The 20,455-nt window shown below is 32.4% G+C and overlaps 1 pseudogene; it reads left to right on the forward strand.

Moving 5' to 3' along the window:
* Nucleotides 1–17,603, forward strand: part of LOC142331328 (methionine aminopeptidase 2-like) — a 38,708-nt pseudogene extending 21,105 nt beyond the window's left edge.
* The last annotated feature ends 2,852 nt before the right edge of the window (nucleotides 17,604–20,455 follow it).

A 20,455-nucleotide genomic window follows, 5' to 3' on the forward strand; every position in this document is an offset into this window, starting at 1 on the left:
ATTCTAATTGCTCTAGGCGATTTTCTTGTGAACTATGTATAATACAAAAAAATGACCTAAACAAAAGTTACTCAGATTGGAAGGGGACACCTCAGGAGGTGACCTTGAATTTGACTTTAAACTTGACCTTAACTTTATTTCAAAGTTAACATGATTTTTTTCAAAATGGAATGACCCATTTTTGATCCCGCCAATCAAAAGACCAGAAAATTTTACATGGAAATATGTGGTCACATATATGACCTTGGAACTTTTTTGAAGATGATATGGCCCGACATCAGAGATAGTGTTTTATGAATGGTGGGTTTCTATGTTATGAAAAGAGGTGCTATCTGGTATTGTCTTGAATCAGCTAATTGTGTTAATCAAATACTGTATGTGATTGACCCCTAAACCAAATTTATGGCCGTATGACCATAAATTTGGTTACCCCATAAAAAAATTTCCTACATCATTTGTGTGACCACATATTATTTTCTGCTCTTTTCATTGATGGGGTCAAACATAGGTCATTCTATAAGAAAAAATGTTGTTAACCTTGAATTAAGGTCAAATCCAAGGTCACCATGAGGTGTCCTCTATCCAATCTGAGTAACTTTTGTTTAGGTAAATTTTGTATTGTGCGTAGTTTACAAGAAAATCCCTGGGGCGATTAAAATGAAACATTCTATATATACACCAGCAAATTATGAAATTAAAAGCAAGCTCACTGTAGCTATTTATATATAACAAATACTGTTGTATATAATCTATTGATTTATTATCAGCGATTTAAATATTATACATTAGTCCTCACTATTATTTACATTATGCTGGAAATGCGGTAAGTGTTTGATTTAGTAAATGACAGATGGAAAATGTCTATTGGATAATGCTATTTTGTCTTTAAAATAAAAAAAATAAAATTTGGGGTTTTTTTCTTTATAGGTGCTCACGAAATCATTGTGCTGCGCATTATACCCCTAATGCTAGTGATAAAACTGTTTTGGAGTACGATGATGTTACGAAGATTGATTTTGGAACACATATTAACGGTATTATTTAAAAAAAATATAATTTTAAAATAGTAAATTGAATAAATCAATTTTATGCCTATTATGTAACAAGCAAGCCGTAGGAAAGCATGATTTAGATCGGTATGATTCTCAGGTATTGGGATTTTCCTTAATTTAATACCGAATAAAATTTTGAGGTCTTTCATTTTTTATTACAAAAAAAATATGAAGGTAATTTGATTGAGTAGTTTTGAAAGTATGTATTTAAAATATACTTTTTAAGATACGAGGGCTATTCAGAAAGTAAGGAATGTTTTGGAATTTTAAAAAACCAAGTACAAGAAAAACTTTTTATTATATACATGTGAAAGAGGGACTAAAATACTACTTTTCAACATAATCACCATATAAATTCATGCGCTTAATAGCGGTGGACTAGGTTTGAAATTCCTGTGTCATAGAATTCTGCCGCCTGTGATCTCAACCGCTCAGTGACGCACCCATCTTGCACAAAATTTATGGTAGCTTAGCTTCTGTGAAACAATTTCAAACAATAAAGTCTGTGAAAGTTGTGGGAAACATAGAGAAAGCCTCAGTTATTGTTAAACGGCGGTTTTCACGAATCTTTTTGTCAACTTTAGAGACCAGATCGTCAGTCACAATGCTCGGACATCCACTCTTCTCTTTATCATGAACGTTTGTTCGGCCATTTTTAAACTGAATGCACCACTTCCTGACAGAACTTTCACTTATTACATTGTTCCCATACACTTCACACAGTTCCCGATGAATTTCTATTGGTTTTAAGTTTTTTGCCGACAAAAAACAAATCGCAGACCGCACCTCTCACAATTGGCAGGATTTTCGATTGCAGCAGACATTTCAAATTTGTATATAAAAAAAAAAGGCCAGTGCGGAGATGTTCCCGTTGTCACGGCTGGACGCTGACTGAGGTGCCGAGCACGAGCACACCAATATATATGCGATTGGCGTGCACCTGGCGGCGTCAGGTGGAAACGTTCCTTACTTTCTGAATAGCCCTCGTATTTAAGAAACCAAAAATATATCTTCAAAGAGGTTATGAAGATATCAGCCATTTTAGCAAGGTTTTATTGTATTTATTTAATAAGTTTTGTTTTCGATAAAGTAATTTTTTTAAATGCAATTGCATAAAAATTTGAATGTTTTGGTTTCCATTTTTGTAGTATAATAAAAATAACAGAAGTTTATTATTATTATTTTTTTTTTTTAAGGTCGTATTATCGATTGTGCTTGGACTTTGTCATTCAACCCGAAATATGATAAATTGATTGAAGCCGTTAGAGATGCGACTAATACTGGCATCAAGGTAATATTTATTTCTTTCTAATTTTTACTTTCCCAGGAGTATACTTGTATTTTATAATTATTGATTCTTTATACTATGTAATTGAGAAAATTTTCTCTAATCGGGTCAAATTTTTTACATCAGGATATTTGCAAACTTTAATATTTTATGTCCTCTAATAAAAAAACAATTTTAGTATTGAAAGATTCTGGAGGGTTATATATATTATTATTATTATTATTATTATTATTATTATTATTATTATTATTATGCTTTTACGGCCAACATGGGACCACTTAAGTCAATTTTAGTTGGATCTTTTCTGAGAAAGCGTGTTATTTTACTCTTCCGAGCTGCCCAGTATTTCTTCATCCGTTCAGATCTTGCTTTCTTTTCTTCATCCGTAAACACCCTCTTCGTTGTATTTTGTCGTTTGTCTGTCTTTTGTTTAAATCTAATGTTTTTGTCTTTTAGCTTTGTAATTTTTCCAATTTTATTCTGTAGGTCAGTCAGGGAAATTCCCAATTCTTTCATATCTTCTCTAATTTCTTTGATCCATCCTACTTCTAGCTTTTGGAACCAGAGATTTTCAATGATATTTCTTGACAGTCTTGTTTCCGATGTCCTTATGAGATGACCAAAGAAAGAGATTTTTTTTCCCCGCATAGTATCAGTAACAGGCTCTATTTCTCGATACACCACCTCATTTGGCACAATCCACCATCGGCCTTCTTTTTGGTGTTTTTTATTGATACACGTTCTGACAATTCTCCTCTCTATTTTCAGAATTTTTTCAATTCGGTTTTTCTGAGTGATTTTGAAAAGGCTCTCGCTTCCGTAGGTGACTTCTGGCTGTACTGCAGTTTTATAATGTTTAAGTTTTGTTTTAGAAAAAAGGGATTTTTTGTTATATGTTGACCAAGTTAATTTTTGGGATTTAATCATTTTATTTGTCCTGTTTTGCCATGTCACTTTTTCATTTAAATTATAAGTTATTATTTCCCCTAGATATTTAAATTGTTTTACTATTTTAATTTTCTGATTGTTTACCGTAATGTGCTCTATTACCAGAGGATCTATGGCCATTAGTTCAGTTTTTTCGAAAGAGATATGAAGTCCTATCTTTTGTGCTAGGTTTTGATTTGTGTTTTGGCTTCTTGAATATTATTTGCTAAAAGAGCGAGGTCATCTGCAAATCCTAGGCAATTTAGTGTGATGGAGTTTTTCTTAGTACCCATTTTTATATTTTTGGGATTTATTTCATACCATTTTCTCATGACAAATTCGAGGGCGCAGTTAAAAAGGAGTGGTGAGAGGCAATCTCCTTGCCTCAATCCAGTTTTTATGTAGAAGGGTTGAGAGAGTTCACCTCTGAATTTCACTCTGGACTGGGTATTGGTTAAAGTTAATTTTATCATGTTTACGAGTTTAGGGTGAAGGCCCAGGTTTCTCAGAATATTCAGCATGGATGGTCGGTGTATACAATCATAGGCCCTTTTAAAGTCGACGAAGGTGATTATTAGTTGTTTTTTCCGTCTTTTATATAAGTCCATCATAAGTTTTAGGGATATTATTTGCTCCGGGCAACCTCTCCATGGCCTAAATCCCCCTTGGTATTCCCCAAGTTCCAGTTCAAGTTGGTCTTTGCATCGGTTGTATATGATTCTCGACAGGATTTTGTATGTGCAATCCAGGAGAGATATGCCTCTAGTTTTCCGGATTAGTTTTATCCCCTTTTTTATGCAATGGATGAATGAGGGCTGTGGTCCAGTGTTCTGGAAGTTTTTCTTTGTTCCATATTTTCACAAGGCATAGATGTAGGGAAGTTTTGACTGAATAAACTGATGAGTGTTTCCAGAGTTCTGTGAAAAGCTGGTCTTCTCCGCTTGCTTTGTAGTTTTTTATTTCATTTAAGGCTGCGAGAACTTCTTGAATTGTTGGCGGGTTGATATTTACCGGTGAAGTTTTAACTGGAGTTTCAGTGTCAATCTCAAAATTTTCCTCTACAGAGCATTGTTTCCATTAATTTGCACTCCCTACATGTTCTTCATATTAGTTATTATACTCCTGCTATGTACTGAAATTGTGGATAATTATTAAACTATCCTTGTATACTCACTTAGCAGCAAATTTGTTAATATATATATTTTTTCCTTAAATTATAGTATTTTTTCAGATTTTTCTTTTTGTTTCGTTATCATTAAAGTTTCAAAGCAATGGAAGTAGACAGCATCTTCATCACAGTTATGTTATTTTTTCAAACTGCTGGTATAATAGTAGCAGTCTTTATAAGTTGTAATTTATTCCTTTAAAATTTAAAGTAATCCAGTTTCCATGATTAATTACATTATTTTCTGTTTTATTTTAGGCTGCTGGAATTGATGTTCAGTTATGTGAAGTGGGTGCTGCTGTACAGGAAGTTATGGAGTCATATGAAGTCGAATTGGATGGCAAAACATATCGTGTCAAATCGATTCGTAATCTCAATGGCCACTCCATTTCACCATATCGTTAGTATTTACATTATAGTTTTATTTTAGTTTTTTTTTTTTTTTTATTATTTATTAAATGCCATTCGTTATTAGTACAGTTTATACTTTTTAATTCTATGTCATTGATGGTCATAGTAAATGTTAGCGGTGATAGTTTTTTACATTGCTAAAAATTACACCTTTGAAAGTTTACTGACCGTGCAGCAAAACTTTCTTGTGGTTTTTTGCACATTTAATGTTTCCAGCAAATGTTATTTGGAGATGAGCTGGGTGTTAAATTTTTATTGGAGATTGCATTTTTTTTGTTGTTGATTAGAATTGTTTTATTGTATCTGTAAAGAAAATATTAATAAAATTAAATGTAATTATCAAATATATTTTTTTACATTAATATAAAGCCACTTGTAAAAGATATTTTATGGGAAAAATTATTTTAAATAACTTAACAAAATTTTTGTAACTTGTAATGGTAAAAAAATTCACTTTTTTTTTAATTTTTTGAAGGAAAAAACCAAATATTTTAGCAAAAATACATATTCATCAATCATTTACAAACTGTAATTTCATTACACGCCCGGCTTTCATTGTGCTTGTTGCTGGAATTTATTCATTCGGTTGACTGTATAAGTCCAATTACAGCTACGTGTGACCAGGATTTAAACCCTTCTGGAGTGAATGACCGAGATGCTACTGCTTCACCATAGAGGTTGCCAGAAATAGTTTATTTATAAGTAGAAGGGCAACAGATTGTTGTGATCGTTTATGATTATGATGTAATATTTATAATAATAATGTTATGCATGGGAAAACTGTGAGAGATAGATTAGTGTTGGATATTTGGATTGACTGTCATAAAATTCTGAAAAAAGAAGGCCAATTCAATTGCAAAATGATGATTTATAATGTTTTTGGATTGGAAAGAATTTTTGCCGATAAGATTAAAATTTTTATATTGTAGAATGTAACTGTCAGAAGTTCTTGGTGGAATGCCTAAAATAGCTTGAGGATGCTCGCTAAAGAGTTACTTTTCTTTATGTCAAAGCATGACGCTGTTTCACAAGTAAAAAATAAGGTTTTACTCATGTAGAACCAAACGAGGAATTTTTTACCAACTCCCTTTCAGCAGAGATTCAGATCAGAGTGTCTACTATCACTTCATCGAGATGACAACCAATTGGCTTTAATTACTAACTGTTGAAACCAATGCAAGAATGATGATAATAACTAATTTAGTACCCTGTTCAGGGAATAATGAAACAGATTCATTACAGGTACTGTAGTGAAAAATCAATCATTAATTTTTTTTTGCCTGGATGACGAACAAACCCTGAATAAATTTAGTATTTTATTTGTTTTTACTAAATTTTTTCAGCCATACATCGTTTTATTTAAAAAATTATTCAGTTTGTTGTTAAATGCTCAAAATTTTTTTTTTATGTTAATTTTAAAACTCTTCAGTCATGATTTTTGATTTTATTACATTCACTTAAATACTGATTTTATGTACGATTAAAAAAATATTTTCTAAAAATTGGCAGGATTTTTATCTGAAGGGAAGAATATGAATGAATGATTTTTTCATTACGGTTAATTTTTTTTTGAAAATGTTTTAATAAAAACTAGGAAAGAGGCATTTATACTTTAATGAATTAATACTTGATGTGGCTGATGTACAATCATGAATCCGAAAAAAGAGGAGTCCCAGAGGCAGTCAATGGTCAATCTCCCCCTTAATAATACAAAGGAATGTATTATTTCTTCAAGTTTTGGTATTATCAACTTAGAGAACATAGTGGGGGGTTTGTCAGGATTGTGTTCACAGAACTGATATGAGGAAGAATTGTTCAACGATAAGAGTAATGAGCGACGGTAAGAGAGGAACAATTTAACTGTGATCTTAATTTTTACTACCTTTTACCCAGTGTTGCTTAATTAAACCAGTCACAAAATTATTAATTTTTGTATTAACTGAATGGTTTAGATGGATTTCTGATTAGATGAATATACTCAGTTTTATAAACCATTCAATTTAAGTTACATAATGAAATTTTTATTTGTAATGAAGAGAAGTAGAATTTTTATAAAATGACAGAATCAGAGAATCATAAATTGAGAGAGGAAAGAGAGTGTTAGGAGTGGTTGAGATAAATGCTGTATTAGCCAAATAAATTATTTTTCTTTTCTTTTTTATTTAGGTATCCACGCCGGTAAGACTGTTCCCATTGTGAAGGGTGGTGAAGCCACAGTAATGGAGGAAAATGAGTTTTACGCGATAGAAACTTTTGGCTCGACTGGACGTGGTCAAGTACATAACGATATGGATGTTTCACATTATATGAAAAACTTTGATGCCGGTTACATACCTTTAAGGTAATACTCTTAAAAATTTTTTTGTATAAATTTGATTAATTGTTAACATTTTTATTTTTCTGGCTGTGTAGTTATATTGTTTTGTATGGACTGATTTAGAAGATATTCAGCAATTATTTTTGTATAAGGGAAATCGATGCTGTTTAATTTTGATCACAGTCAGTGAAGGAGGAAGCAAGGGAGTAAAAATCTGGTTGCTGTATCTCAAAATTTCACTTTGTATAAATTTTTTACACTTTATATAAATATATACATATACTGAGTGATATTTTACTATGGAAACAGCTTTATACTGCACATCTTAGAAATACAGAGTGTCCCATATAAAACGCAATCCATCATCCATGAAATTTCAAAAGTCATGCTTACTCCCCTACTCGTTACTGAAATGGACTCGTCCAACATCTGAACTTCGTGGCGACGCAGTAGAACACTACCGATAGTAACAACAATGCAATCATAACGATCAGTGTATTGCTAGTGACAAGATGGTGTTTTTGCTAGATGAACGGGCTTTCATTGTCGAGTCGTATTTCAGTACGAAATCAGCGGTCGCAGTGCAAGATTTATTTCGCCATAACTAGCCGGATAAACCGGCTTCTAACAAAACATTAGTATTAAGGTCAGTTGCAAAATTTAGAGAGACCGGTTCTGTTAATAACAAGGAACACAAAAGATCTGCGTCCGTATTGAATACTCAAAAAATACTTATCATTTTTCAACTCAAGTCACATTCTCAAACTGATTAGTTGATTTCATTACAGTACTATTTCTCTTCAATTGTGCATTTGGGCAATTTCATTTAGTTCTGAGGGCCAGTATAAAATATCTATTATAAATATCTGATTTTTTTGCTTGATTCTGATTACATATCATTGATGTTTATTAATTTTGGTTACAATGTATGGGTTTACAACTGCCATGGGTCATTCCATAATTCTTTACTTGCATGCTTGCATTCTCTAATGTTCTATTTAATTTTCTCAGGAAAGTTATGAAGCTCCGCTAGTTTTTTTTAAAGATTCTCATATCTCCAATTTTCATTTTAGATCATCAATATAATTTTTACTTTTTTTTACACTACCGATTTTATTTTAATCAATCTTCCTCTCATAATTTGTCTCAGCCAGTTTTTTCTGAATTGCTTTGAATGAGTTTCTACTCTTGTTAATTCTTCACGTTACCTTTTCATTTTGTCTGCCCATTTGTTAGTTTTCTTTTCACCTCTTCCTGGCCCATATTAAAATCGTTCAATTTTTTTTCTTAGTGTCCATATTTCACATCCATTTAGAAGTACATTTCTTCTTATTTTGAAATGTTAACTCCATTTTATGGTGTGATAACCATTTCTTTCTATCAAACGCTTTAGGCACTACTATTCTTTGTTTCGTTCTCTCTTTTTTCCTTTTTTCACTGTTGTAATTTTCTATTAACAGTATATGTATGTTTTATTTATTCAATTTACCATTTTTTGTCCTGAGATTCATCGTCTTATTATTGCCTTTTATTTTTCATTAATTTTCTTTTCTCGATATTTATTTTTATTCCGTATTATATTATAAATCTTGTAATTTTAAAATCATGTGTTTGAATATTTTTGATCATATCTTTAACAATGTGTGTATCAAATAAAATCTGTTACAGGCAGTACTATTTCTTACTCTTTTTCATTTGTTAAACCATTCAGTTTGAGCTGCCTTTTTCCTTTGTCAAACCACTCGGTTTGAGCATCCTTTACTCTTATTACTTTCTTATTCGGGTATAATCTGTAAATAATCTTCACAACAGTTCTGTTTTTTCGGTGTGAAATGCTTTAATAAAATTCTAAGCTTGTCACCATTTTTAAATACATAACATTATTATGCTTATGTACATTCCCTTCTTAAGTGTATCATCCCTTGAGTCTTTCTCAAAAGGTAGAACAAGTTTTCAAAATACAAAAATTGGCTGTTTGGTGCCCATAAATCTTTGAATTATGTAGACTGTATTTTGTAAAATGTTTATTTATCTGTTTTTTTACGTTCATGAATGTGCAATCTTTGCTAAAAAGAATAGTCGTAGCTGGGAAAGTCATGCAACACTTTGCCATCTTTTATATATATACTAGCTGTACCCGCCACGCTTCGCTGTGGCACATTGTGGTTGCATGGATGAGAAATGAGAAACAAAAAAAGCATACGTTTCCTAGAAGTTAAATTTTGCAATACTTGTGGATATACAATATTTTTTTGTTTTTCCACTGTCTGCGTAGATATAAAGGTTATCTGGTTTGCCGACTCGAGAACACGCACATACAGTTGTCCATGTGAGAAGCAATCCGCATCTAAATTTAAACCACACAATTCTAAAGATTGACCTTGAGCTTTATTGATTGTGATTGCAAATTCCAGTCAAATTGGGAATTGCAATCTTTTAAATTGAAATGGTGTATCGGTCAGGATCATGGGTATTCGAGGAATGAGGACATCTTCACCTTTGAAAGGTCCCGTTAAAATCGTTGCTTCCACTACGTTATTCATCAATTTCTTAACTGCAAGTCGCGTGCCGTTGCAGAGTTTTGACTGATTAATATTCCGCAACAGGATAATTGGCACACCTATTTCCAATTTTAATATGTGTGGTGGCATCCCTGGCAGATCAAGTGAGTTTAAAAATTCCGTTGGATAATTAACTACTTCATCTGCTTCCACAACGATGTCTATCGACTTATATGCAATTTCCTCACTTTTAATGCTGGATTGAAAAACATTATTAAGTTGATAAACATCTTTATTCTTTGCGGCAAGGATAGCTCGTTCACTGAGCCGATCGTGATTTCTATGATTAGTTTGAATATCAGGAAATACTTTTTCGATCAGTTCTTCTTTCGATGTTACTAAATTACAAAAATTATCAGGAAATGATATTCGTCTAGACGTCTCATCGACTGGCAGTTGTCCGTTTCCAATGCCCAGTAACTGTCGTGAGAATACCTCAGCTGATGGATCGTTCTGCAACTGGACACGCATATTCGTTGTCGACTGCAATGTACATACGTGTCGCCACAGTGTTGAATATTTCAGGCAAGCATTTATTTCGTCTACTGGTGTAGATCGAGAAATTACAGGCAATCTTTGCCTAAAATCTCCTGTGAGCAATATCAAAGCATTCCCAAACGGTTGAACGATTCCACGCAAATCTCGTAACGATCAAGAGCTTTAAGCGATTTTTTATGTGCCATCGTGCATTCATTCCAAACAGTGAGTTTACATTTTTGTAATACTTTTCCCATACAGGATGCTTTGGAAATATTGCATGCAGGAGTCTCGATGATTTGCATGTTTAATGGCAACTTCAGAGCTGAATGCGCAGTCCTTCCACCTGGTAACAATGTTGCAGCTATTCCAGACGAAGCAAGAGCTAAGGCTATGCCATTTTTTGATCGAACCATTGGTAGAATCAATCTAATGAGGAATGATTTCCCAGTTCCTCCTGGCGCATCCAAGAAGAAGGTCCCCCCAGCTCCGTCATTTATCATTTGCATTATGCGATCGTAAATGCCTATCTGTTCACGCGTTAATTTGGGAATGTTTAATCGGACATATGACTGAAGATCACCGATGTTGTAACTCTGTTCACGGCGTAAATCCACATCAAATGAAGCAATCTCAGCTCGGGTGGGTGCTGGCATTCCCATTGACTAAGAACTTTATTTGCATTAGCTAAGCACTTGTCTTCAATATTTATCAATGCTTTGTTGTAAGTGCCTTCTGTAAATTCAGACAAAAGTGAATATTTAACCTAACAAAGGATTTTTTGGTGATTATGTAGGGATATTATTTTCTGTGTATTTGGTTATTTTGACTTTTTTTGTTTGCATAGTCTTAAGTCTATCTGGGCTATAAGAAAGTTGGGTGTTTTAATTTATTTACTGTAAGTCATCCTTCTTGGTGGCTTTTTCTTTTTGTTTTGGTGTTTTTTTTTAAAAATAAAATACTGATGTTTTAGCTGTTATTTAACAGCTAAAACATCAGTATTTTATTGCTCAGTATGTTTTAGCTGTTATTTAACAGCTAAAACAATAATTCAAAGAAATTTGATACTTAATCAGTTGTGATTTTGTTTACATTGGCAACGACCATGCGGGCTCTTTGTGATTGGTCGTTGTGTTTGACATCAGCCATCTTGCATTGATCTGATTGGTTTTCCTTTGTTTACATTTCCAAATTAAAAATAGATGAAAACAATCTTTGATGTGGGTTATATATTGTGATAAAATTTGAGCTCAATCGGTGCAGAACATTTTGAGTTTTTAAAGCGTACACAAATGAACTTAACATTTTTATATATATAAAGATATATATATATGTATATATATATATATCAAGCAAATGCCGAATAAATCAAGGTTTCTTTTTTTATCTGTGGAGTAGTATTTCTACGAGGTCTGTTCAGAAAGTAACCCAATTTAATGTTTTTAATCTTTATTATTAATTTTACAGATGATTGGTTTTTGTCTTCTTCAAAGTATTCATCTCTCTTACTAATACACTTTTTCCAGCGGTGTTTCCACTTCGCCAAGCAGTTCTGGATAGCTTCATTTTAAATGGCCTTTAAGGTCCATGACAAATTTGCTGTAATGTCATCAATAGTCTTAAAACTTTCATCGCCGATTTTAATTTCAGAAATAAGAGAAAAATAATTTGACCAGCAGGGAGGCAGATGGAGGACAGTTGTCTGATTTTTGGCACAAAACTGAGTGTGCGGGCGCGCATTGTGTTGAAGGAACCATGAGTTGAACCATGAGAACCACACCTCTGGTTCCTTTCTGCGGATTTTTTTCACGTAACCATTGTAAATCACTTTGATAGTATGCCCATGCCCGGTTCACTGTTTCACCTTGAGGCAAGAATTCAAAATGCACAGTTCCGTTAAAATCAAAAAAACAGAGAGCATTACTTTGACATTGGATCGAAATTGACATGCTTTCTTAGGGCGTGGAGATTCTTTGTCAATCCATTGTGATGATTGAACTTTTTGTCTCAATATCGTAGCTGTAAACCCAGCTTTCATCTCCTGTTATGATCCATTGCATGAATATTTCATCGTCATCTGCTTGTTCAAGAAGTTGCTGCCAAACATCTACTCGATGTCCTTTTTTGTTGTCATCAAATGAACAAACTGTACTGCAACTCGATCCGTGTTAAATTTTTCACTCATAATGTTATGGCATTATCCAATCAAGATGCTTTAACCTCTTGTGCAAGTTCTCTGACAGTCAATCGGCGATTTGCACGCACCAGGTAGTTGATTTTCTGAATGCAGGTGTCATCATCAGTTGAAGTCCAAGGCCTTCTTGGTCGATGACCACCTTCAATGATGACCATTTTTAATCGTGAAAACTGTTCGTAACATTGTGTACACCCAAAGTGTCATCTCTGTAAGCTTGTTTCGAAAGTTGAAACTTTTCTGTAAAAGTTTTCCCCAGTTTCATGCAAAATTTTATATTGTATCCATTGCTCCCAAAAATTGCACATTACAAAAATCGTTTTACTAACACTTAAACACGTTGCACTCAAATAATAATAACGTGAAAATTAAATGAGATACCAATAATCCAAGAACATGTGGTTACAGAGGAGGTTATGCAGAATAACAGTTCTGCCAACCACAGTCACTAAATATCTGTTGGCGCATAATTAAAATGGTTGGTTATTTTCTGAACGGATCTCGTATACTCATTCCTAATGTGAGCTAAATAATATATTATTATGTAAACATCAGAATAAAAGATCTATTTGTATATTTCACCGGTAGTTCTTGTGAAATTAATTTCATCGTTGTTTGTATATGTCTTTTATCAGAATTTAAATTCTGTTAAAAACAACTTAATTCTGTTGTTCCAATAAATTAAGAAAATTTATGTTATTCTTTATTTCATTTTATAGTTTTGCATGTTTTTATTTATTTATTTAACTTCTTTTTTTTAATGAATTTGGCTGACAACCACATGAAGCAACATTTTGCATTCTTTTTTCTGATCAGACGTTTTCTTTTTTCCTCTTGGGAATCCTCGAAATCTTGTAACAGTTTTCTGATCGTAATCTTATACTATTTCTTCAGGTTTTTTTCATTTCTTTTAGGCCTTTTTGCACTGAAGTTTATTGAATTCTGTTCTTTTTGTTGTAAATATGATTGAAGATTTGTTTTTTGTGAACCTGCTATTCGTTCTTATTAAGTGGCCAAAGAATTTGCTTCTTTTTTTCTGATGGAATCTGATGTTTTCTCAGTTTGATTGTATTTGTAAATGCATAAATACGTGTAAATATTCATATTTATTACTTCTAAATATTTGTTTTCATCTATTTTTATTGGTCCCAAGATTTTCCTTTCTTTATTAATATTGGATTTATTTCACCTGATTTCAAACTAAAGGTATGTTCTTATGCGTTTAGGCCTTCCAGCTTGGTTATTATATTGCAATGCCTAATATCGGTTTTTATTGAGATGCCTTTTTTATGTAAATATCTTTTGTTGGTAGGCCAAATTCTTTTTTCTCATTCTTCTTTGATCAGGTTCTTTCTCTAAACCATGATTTAGATTATTTCCCCAAGATATTTAAGTTTATTGACTTTGTTGATTTTTCCATTTTTTTGTATTTAGGGACTTAATTTATTTATCGTTACTTTTTTTTTATTTGTTCTAGATTGGGATCATCAAGAAGTTTACTGAATACCATCAATACTCATTTTGGTACTTTAGCATTTTGTAAAAGATGGTTGGACAGAGTCGGATGTACTAAATATCAGATGGCACTTAAATATCTTTGCGAAAAAGGTATTTCTTTTTTTTTATACAGGGTTATCATAAAAGAATGGTGCAGTTTTGAACATGGTTTAAATTAAAACTAAATTACAGTTTGTTTTTTATTTTTCACATTTGTCGTCTCAAACATTTTTTTACATAATTAATAAATTTCAATATGTGCACCCTTAGTCTTGACAAATGTCCAAACTATACTCGACTTCTCTCCAAACATTAGTTAACATTTCTTCGTTAACGGTTGTCATCGCTTCATTAATCCTGTTTTTTAAGCGGTTTAGGTCGCAAATTTTTTGTGTATAAACAACGCTTTTGATGTACCCCCGCAAGAGAAAATCGCAAGGTGTCAGGTCTGGAAGCCAAAGTACGGGTCCTTGCCAGCCTATCCATCGATCTCTAAATTTTTCGTTCAAAGTGTCCATAACCGGTGCATTGAAGTGCGGGAGAAGCACCATCTTGTTGGAAATGAAGTCGATGAATGTTTTCGAGTTCACCCGGCTGAGGAAAGCAATAATCTGTTAACATGTCAAGGTACACGACTCCATTAACTGTTTTTTCGGCAAAGAAGCAAGGCCCTATTACATGATTTTCATCACACCACACCAAACATTAACTTTAGGCAAATCGCGTTGTTTCTCGATAATTGCGTGTGGGTTTTCAGAGCTTCGTATTTGTGGATTGTGTCTGTTAACACATCCATTCACGTGGAATGTAGCTTCGTCTGTAAAAATTATATCGTCTAAAAATGGTTCGTTTTCAATCATTCTTGTACGACATTTGAACAGCGAAATTGGAATGTTTTACACCATTATCGGGTTTCAATTCCTGCAGTATCTGGATTTTATAAGCATGTAAATTTTGTTTTTTACGTAAAACTTTGTGAACTGTTGATTTTGGAATACCTAATTCGACGGTTCAACGGGGGATGGACTTCCCAGCACTTCTAATTGCCGATCGTCTAATTATTCACCCGTTTTGTCCGGTACACTCGGTCTGCCGGTTGATTTCTGTTTCTTAACCGATCCGGTTTCTTCGAATCGTTTGAACCGACGCGTTATGTTATTTTTGTGTGGTGGATCTCTTCCGAAATCACGTCAAAACACACGTTGAACTAAAATTACAGATTTTAATTCGGCCATCAATAAAACACACTTTGCTTTGTCTTTATCTGAGAACGTAGTAACTCGCTAAACTCACCGCAACAACAATACAAGAACTGACGTTTGTCTTTATTTCTTGACTACATATTTTACAATATGCAACAATTTTTAATGTTTTAATTTTAACGTGTAATTTTCAAAAACATTTTTATTAACTGATGATGAGGAAAACTCTCGACAGCGCTTTTATGATAACAATTGAAAGAGCAATAAGATAAGGTAAGCAACATCGTTAGATTTTGTACTCTTGGTAGAAAGCTAAGTTATACGTTTGTCCTTTATTATATATTATTTAATATATGAAATATAAACAACCAAAACACAATAATTAGATAAGTTATACTTAGAATATTAATTCCAAGAATTAATTTTTGTGGAATAGAATTCAATACCGACTGAAGATGCGGGATCCTGTGAAAATCAATTATTGGAATTAATATGGTAAGTATAATTTTTCTGATACTGTGTTTTGGTGATTTATATTTTGTATAATATTAAATTTTATTATGGAGTGGTCAATATGTTAATGAATTATTTGAATTTTCAAAAATTTATTTATGCAGTATACATATTTATAACTTTAAAGTTTTGATTGAAATTAAAAGTATCAGAGAAGTAATTTGAAGCGTGTAAAATGATCTGTTTTTATTTGGGTTGGACAATAACTTTCCTGCTAATTAGCATTCTGATGAATCGTTCCTTTTTGTTTATCGATAGAAATAGCATTCTACACTACAGCCATATTATGACAATATATCACAGTTCTGTGATATATCAGTTCAGTAATATATCATAATACTGTGATATTTGTACCAGGAGATAATATTTATAAAGTACGGGCAATCTATGTCCATCATTCAAAATCTGGTACAGAAGAAGTAATACATTGAAATTTGACATTGAAGTAACAACTATTAAAGGAAAAACTTAAAATGTAAAAATTATCCTGTGATGTTATCTTTTCAAAAGAAAATCAAAGATAAATTAGAAGAAATACTAGATGTCATGAATTTATTCCTAGGAGAGAATTTCTGTCTGAAAATAAATAGGGTAAAAAAAGGAAATGAAGTGTGACAGAAAGAAACATTACTTTAAACATTATTTTACTATTTAAAATGTATATAATTTTAAATGTAATTTAATAGGCGTACAAGGAGGAAGTCATCTGGTGTGCACAGCAGATTTTTTCCTTTACTTTCGCATTTACACTATACAGAAAAGATGACACGATCGCCTAGTTTTTTCAGAAACTAGGAGAGCTTTTCAGAAAGTCAATTAAGATCCGTGAGCATTCCAAAAGATAGTGGCCATCGATTATCTTTGCTGTTGATGTGAATGGTTTTTCTCTTCTGTGGAATGAATTCCTGTACTTTGACTGTTTGTTTTCAACAGGTCAGTAGCAATATACGAGTGTTTCCCAATATGAAATTGCACAAAATTTCCTCTTGAATATGTTGAAACAGCTCTAAACTGTGTTTAAAAAATGTTTACTCGCTCACGCTTTTGATAGATTGTGATATAATTATGGCATCCATCTTGAAAACTATTTTGGATATTTATCCAAAATATGATGTACTTAATCATTTAAGATGTCATTAGTCTTTGTGATCGGTTTCTATTCTCAGTCATCATATGAATTTTTATTTAATATTTTGCTGTTTAATCTCTATAGATCGTTATCCAGAATATTCAAAACCGGTTCTAATCGATAAAGCTAACTCGCAATAATTATCTCCCCCGGTTTTAATTTCTTTGTGGTTTTCACTTTCAAAAAGTAATGATTGATCACCACACATAATTCTCTTTCATTCGTTTTTTACAAATTAAAATACTCTATCGACTCAAATGATTGCCAGCAACAGATTTATGAATGTACCTGCCAGAAAGTCGGTGTATGCTCTAGTGGAGATGTGGTAAACTAAGAACAAAGAACAACTTCAGTAATGTAGTGTGCATGGAAGTAATCAGACACCCTTCATAAGAAAGCGTGTTTTTTTCACACACTTCTCTTTTCAGAGGATGATGTAAACTGAAACCTGGTTTGACCGTGGAATTAAAAAACAGAAAGATTTTAAATTGATCTCTCCCCTGTTGAATATTTCTTTGTAAGTGTGTTATTGTGTTGTTTATAAATTTTATTTATTTTTTCAGATATTGTTGAAGCGTATCCGCCATTGTGCGACATAAAGGGTTGTTATACTGCTCAGTTTGAACATACAATCGTGTTACGACCTACATGCAAAGAGGTTATTAGCCGTGGAACTGATTATTAAATAAATGTGTACAGTAACCTCAGTATTGTTCTGTTTTGTTACATTGTTATTATTTTTTATTATTATGATCATTATTGTGGAGTTTATATATATGTTTCTTTTTTGTGAAATTTATTTTTTTTTTTGCTTTGTTAATATTTTTTTTTAGTTTTGATGCGATCCTGATTATGTATCTGGATTCAGTAAGTGGAATATTGTGTTTACATTTTGGATAGTGTATTATGTAGTTTATTGAAAATCCATTAAAACAGTTGATAAAAAAAAATTGTTATTTTACTAAATTTTGAAACCCGATGGAGCAATTTAACATTCTGAAATGTCACATTGACTTCTGAAAAAAAAATGGTTTATATAATTTTTTCCATCAAAGCTAGGAAAGTTACGTTGTGGTTTTAGGTTTCTTTGCCCTCAACAGACTACTACTTAGAAAGAGAATTTTAAAGTATTCAAATAAAGTATTATGTTAAAAAAATTATTGTAGTCTTCGAGTAAAAATTTCAGATACAGCATCCACGGTGACCGTTTTCTTACTACCTTCTTGATGAATTATAAGCAGTATTTTTAGCATCGGTGAATTATAATCTGAAATAATTTTACAAATTTCATAATCTATTAACCTTTTTCGATCTGTAGCCTTGGAACTGGTTACGCACGGCGTCAGTTTTAAAGCGCTGTTACAAAATCATTTTATATGGCATCTAAGTCGGTTTTTTTTTCACAAAGGAATCTGTTTTATGAACGACTTTTATACGATGTAAAATGTTTTATTTAGACTAGAAAGAATATGACCATTTTTTTATCAGAAATGTGCTTGTGTGTGTGTCTGTGACTTGTGTATTATAATTGCTATGAGGATTACTGATTTATTTATTATTTACAAAAATAGCTTATTATATTACCAATATATCGATGTATTGAAACACATAATAAATTATGTTATACGACACACAAAAAAAAAGAAGGACTTGTGATCATAAATACGTCACTTTTACTTGAGGTCTATAAATATCTTTTCTGACAAATGATATCGGTAAACGTGTAACACATATCGATTCGTAATGAATAACAGTGTATAGTAAAAATGGTTTTTGTCAATCTGAATAGCCTTTTGAGTGGTGGGGATTTTTATAAAATGTAGTTTTCAAAATCTACTTTTATTTATACTAACATATGTTACTAATCTGCGATTTATGACACGGGTTTTTCATCATATTTTGTCCAGTTTTCAACCGATTTGCTTGAAAGTATTATTTTTTAAATCTGCAAACTATGTTTCACAAACGCAAAGCAAAAAAAAATTTCTATAATAAAAAACACGGTAGAAATGCGCAAAAAAAATTCTGCAATTAAATTATCGTAATTTTTGTACCGTTACAATTTTTTTGTTGTTACAGGCATAAAAAATATCCAATCGTAACGGTTTTTTTTGTCAGAATCTGTTAAATCCCTTTAATATACTTAATTTTTAGAAATTTTTTTCACAAGAGGGTAGCAGCATAAGACTATGAAGGGAGGCAATTAAATACCAACATATTTTCACCACGGAGCGCTAATCAACCGCGGATCATCGTGATGGGAAAAGGTTAATCCATTCTGAATATATAAATTAAAATGATAATTGACAAAAAAATGAAGAAAATTTAGGCTTATTATCTTTCTTCCCTGCATGAAATTGCCCAAATACTTAACTATGCTGATGTAGTGGAGTCATCTAATTAGTACAAGAATGTATTGGAGTTTCAATACAGAAACAATAAAAAGGAAAATGGATTTTACTCCCCCCCCCCCCTTATTGGATTTGAATCATTTCAAATATCATTGCGTGCATGTTTATTGAAACATAATGGACGCACACTTAGATCGCTTAGATAAAAAGCCAAAAGTGAGATAAAAGATGAACAGATTTGTTCATTATTTATAATAAATCATTTATATTACAGAGCTTGCTTACTCACGTATTATCCCCCCCCTCTCTCTCTCTCTCTCTCTATCTATCTGTCTGTCTATCTATCTATCTCTCTCCCCCCTCACTCTCTCTGTCTCTCTACACAAATATATATATTTATATATATACAGGTGATTCAAAGAAACGGGAAATTTTGAAAGTTGTGTTGGTAGCCGTGGGCGATTACCACTTGATAAGTGGCGCCAGCCTCTCTAACCTAACCTCTCTTTTCTTGTTTAGCCTCCGGTAACTATCGTTTAGATAATACTTCAGAGGATGATATGTATGAGTGTAAATGAAGTGTAGTCTTGTACATTCTCAGTTCGACTATTCCTGAGATGTGAGGTTAATTGAAACCCAACCACCAAAGAACACCGATATCCATGACCTAGTATTCAAATCCGTGTAAAAATAACTAGCTTTACTAGGACTTCAATGCTGGAACTCTCGGCTTCCAAATCATCTGATTTGGGAAGACGCGTTCACCACTAGACCAACCCGGTGAGTCTCTCTAACCTAACCTGCCATTTAGTTGTCATGGATCCTTGGAGTGGTGTGTAACGTGCATTTGCTATCAAAGCGTTTTACAAAATCAATGACAGTGTGGAGGGAGCGCATAGAGAATTTCGCCGTCATTTTAATCTGGAACAGCACGACTGTGTTTCATCAGCACATGTAATTAAAACACGGATATCTAATTTTTATATCCTCCACTTTACATTCAGTTCAATTAACTGTTTTTATTTACAGTCGATTGTAGTATGTATCAAATTAAGTAATAATTTACTCCCGTAGTAATTACATCATAAAATTACAACGTCGATTTTTTCCTGTAACTCGACTATTTGTTACCCGATTTAAAAAATAAAATGACATTTTGTTCAAAATTAAAGGCGTAATATTTTAGCAAAGATAAAACCAACGTTTACGGAGATATAACGGATTGAAAAATAAACATTGCCGCCGTTTTGTAATTTAGGAAGGTATTTAATTTCTGATTTTTTTCTACTTTTAAAACTTTATTACCGAGACCCTTACCAAATATTAATCTTATTCCTCTATCCGATCTCGAGATATAAAGTTTTATATAAA

Source organism: Lycorma delicatula, chromosome 10 (genome assembly GCF_047948215.1).
Source record: "Lycorma delicatula isolate Av1 chromosome 10, ASM4794821v1, whole genome shotgun sequence".
In the NCBI taxonomy this organism is placed as follows: Eukaryota; Metazoa; Arthropoda; class Insecta; order Hemiptera; family Fulgoridae; genus Lycorma; species Lycorma delicatula.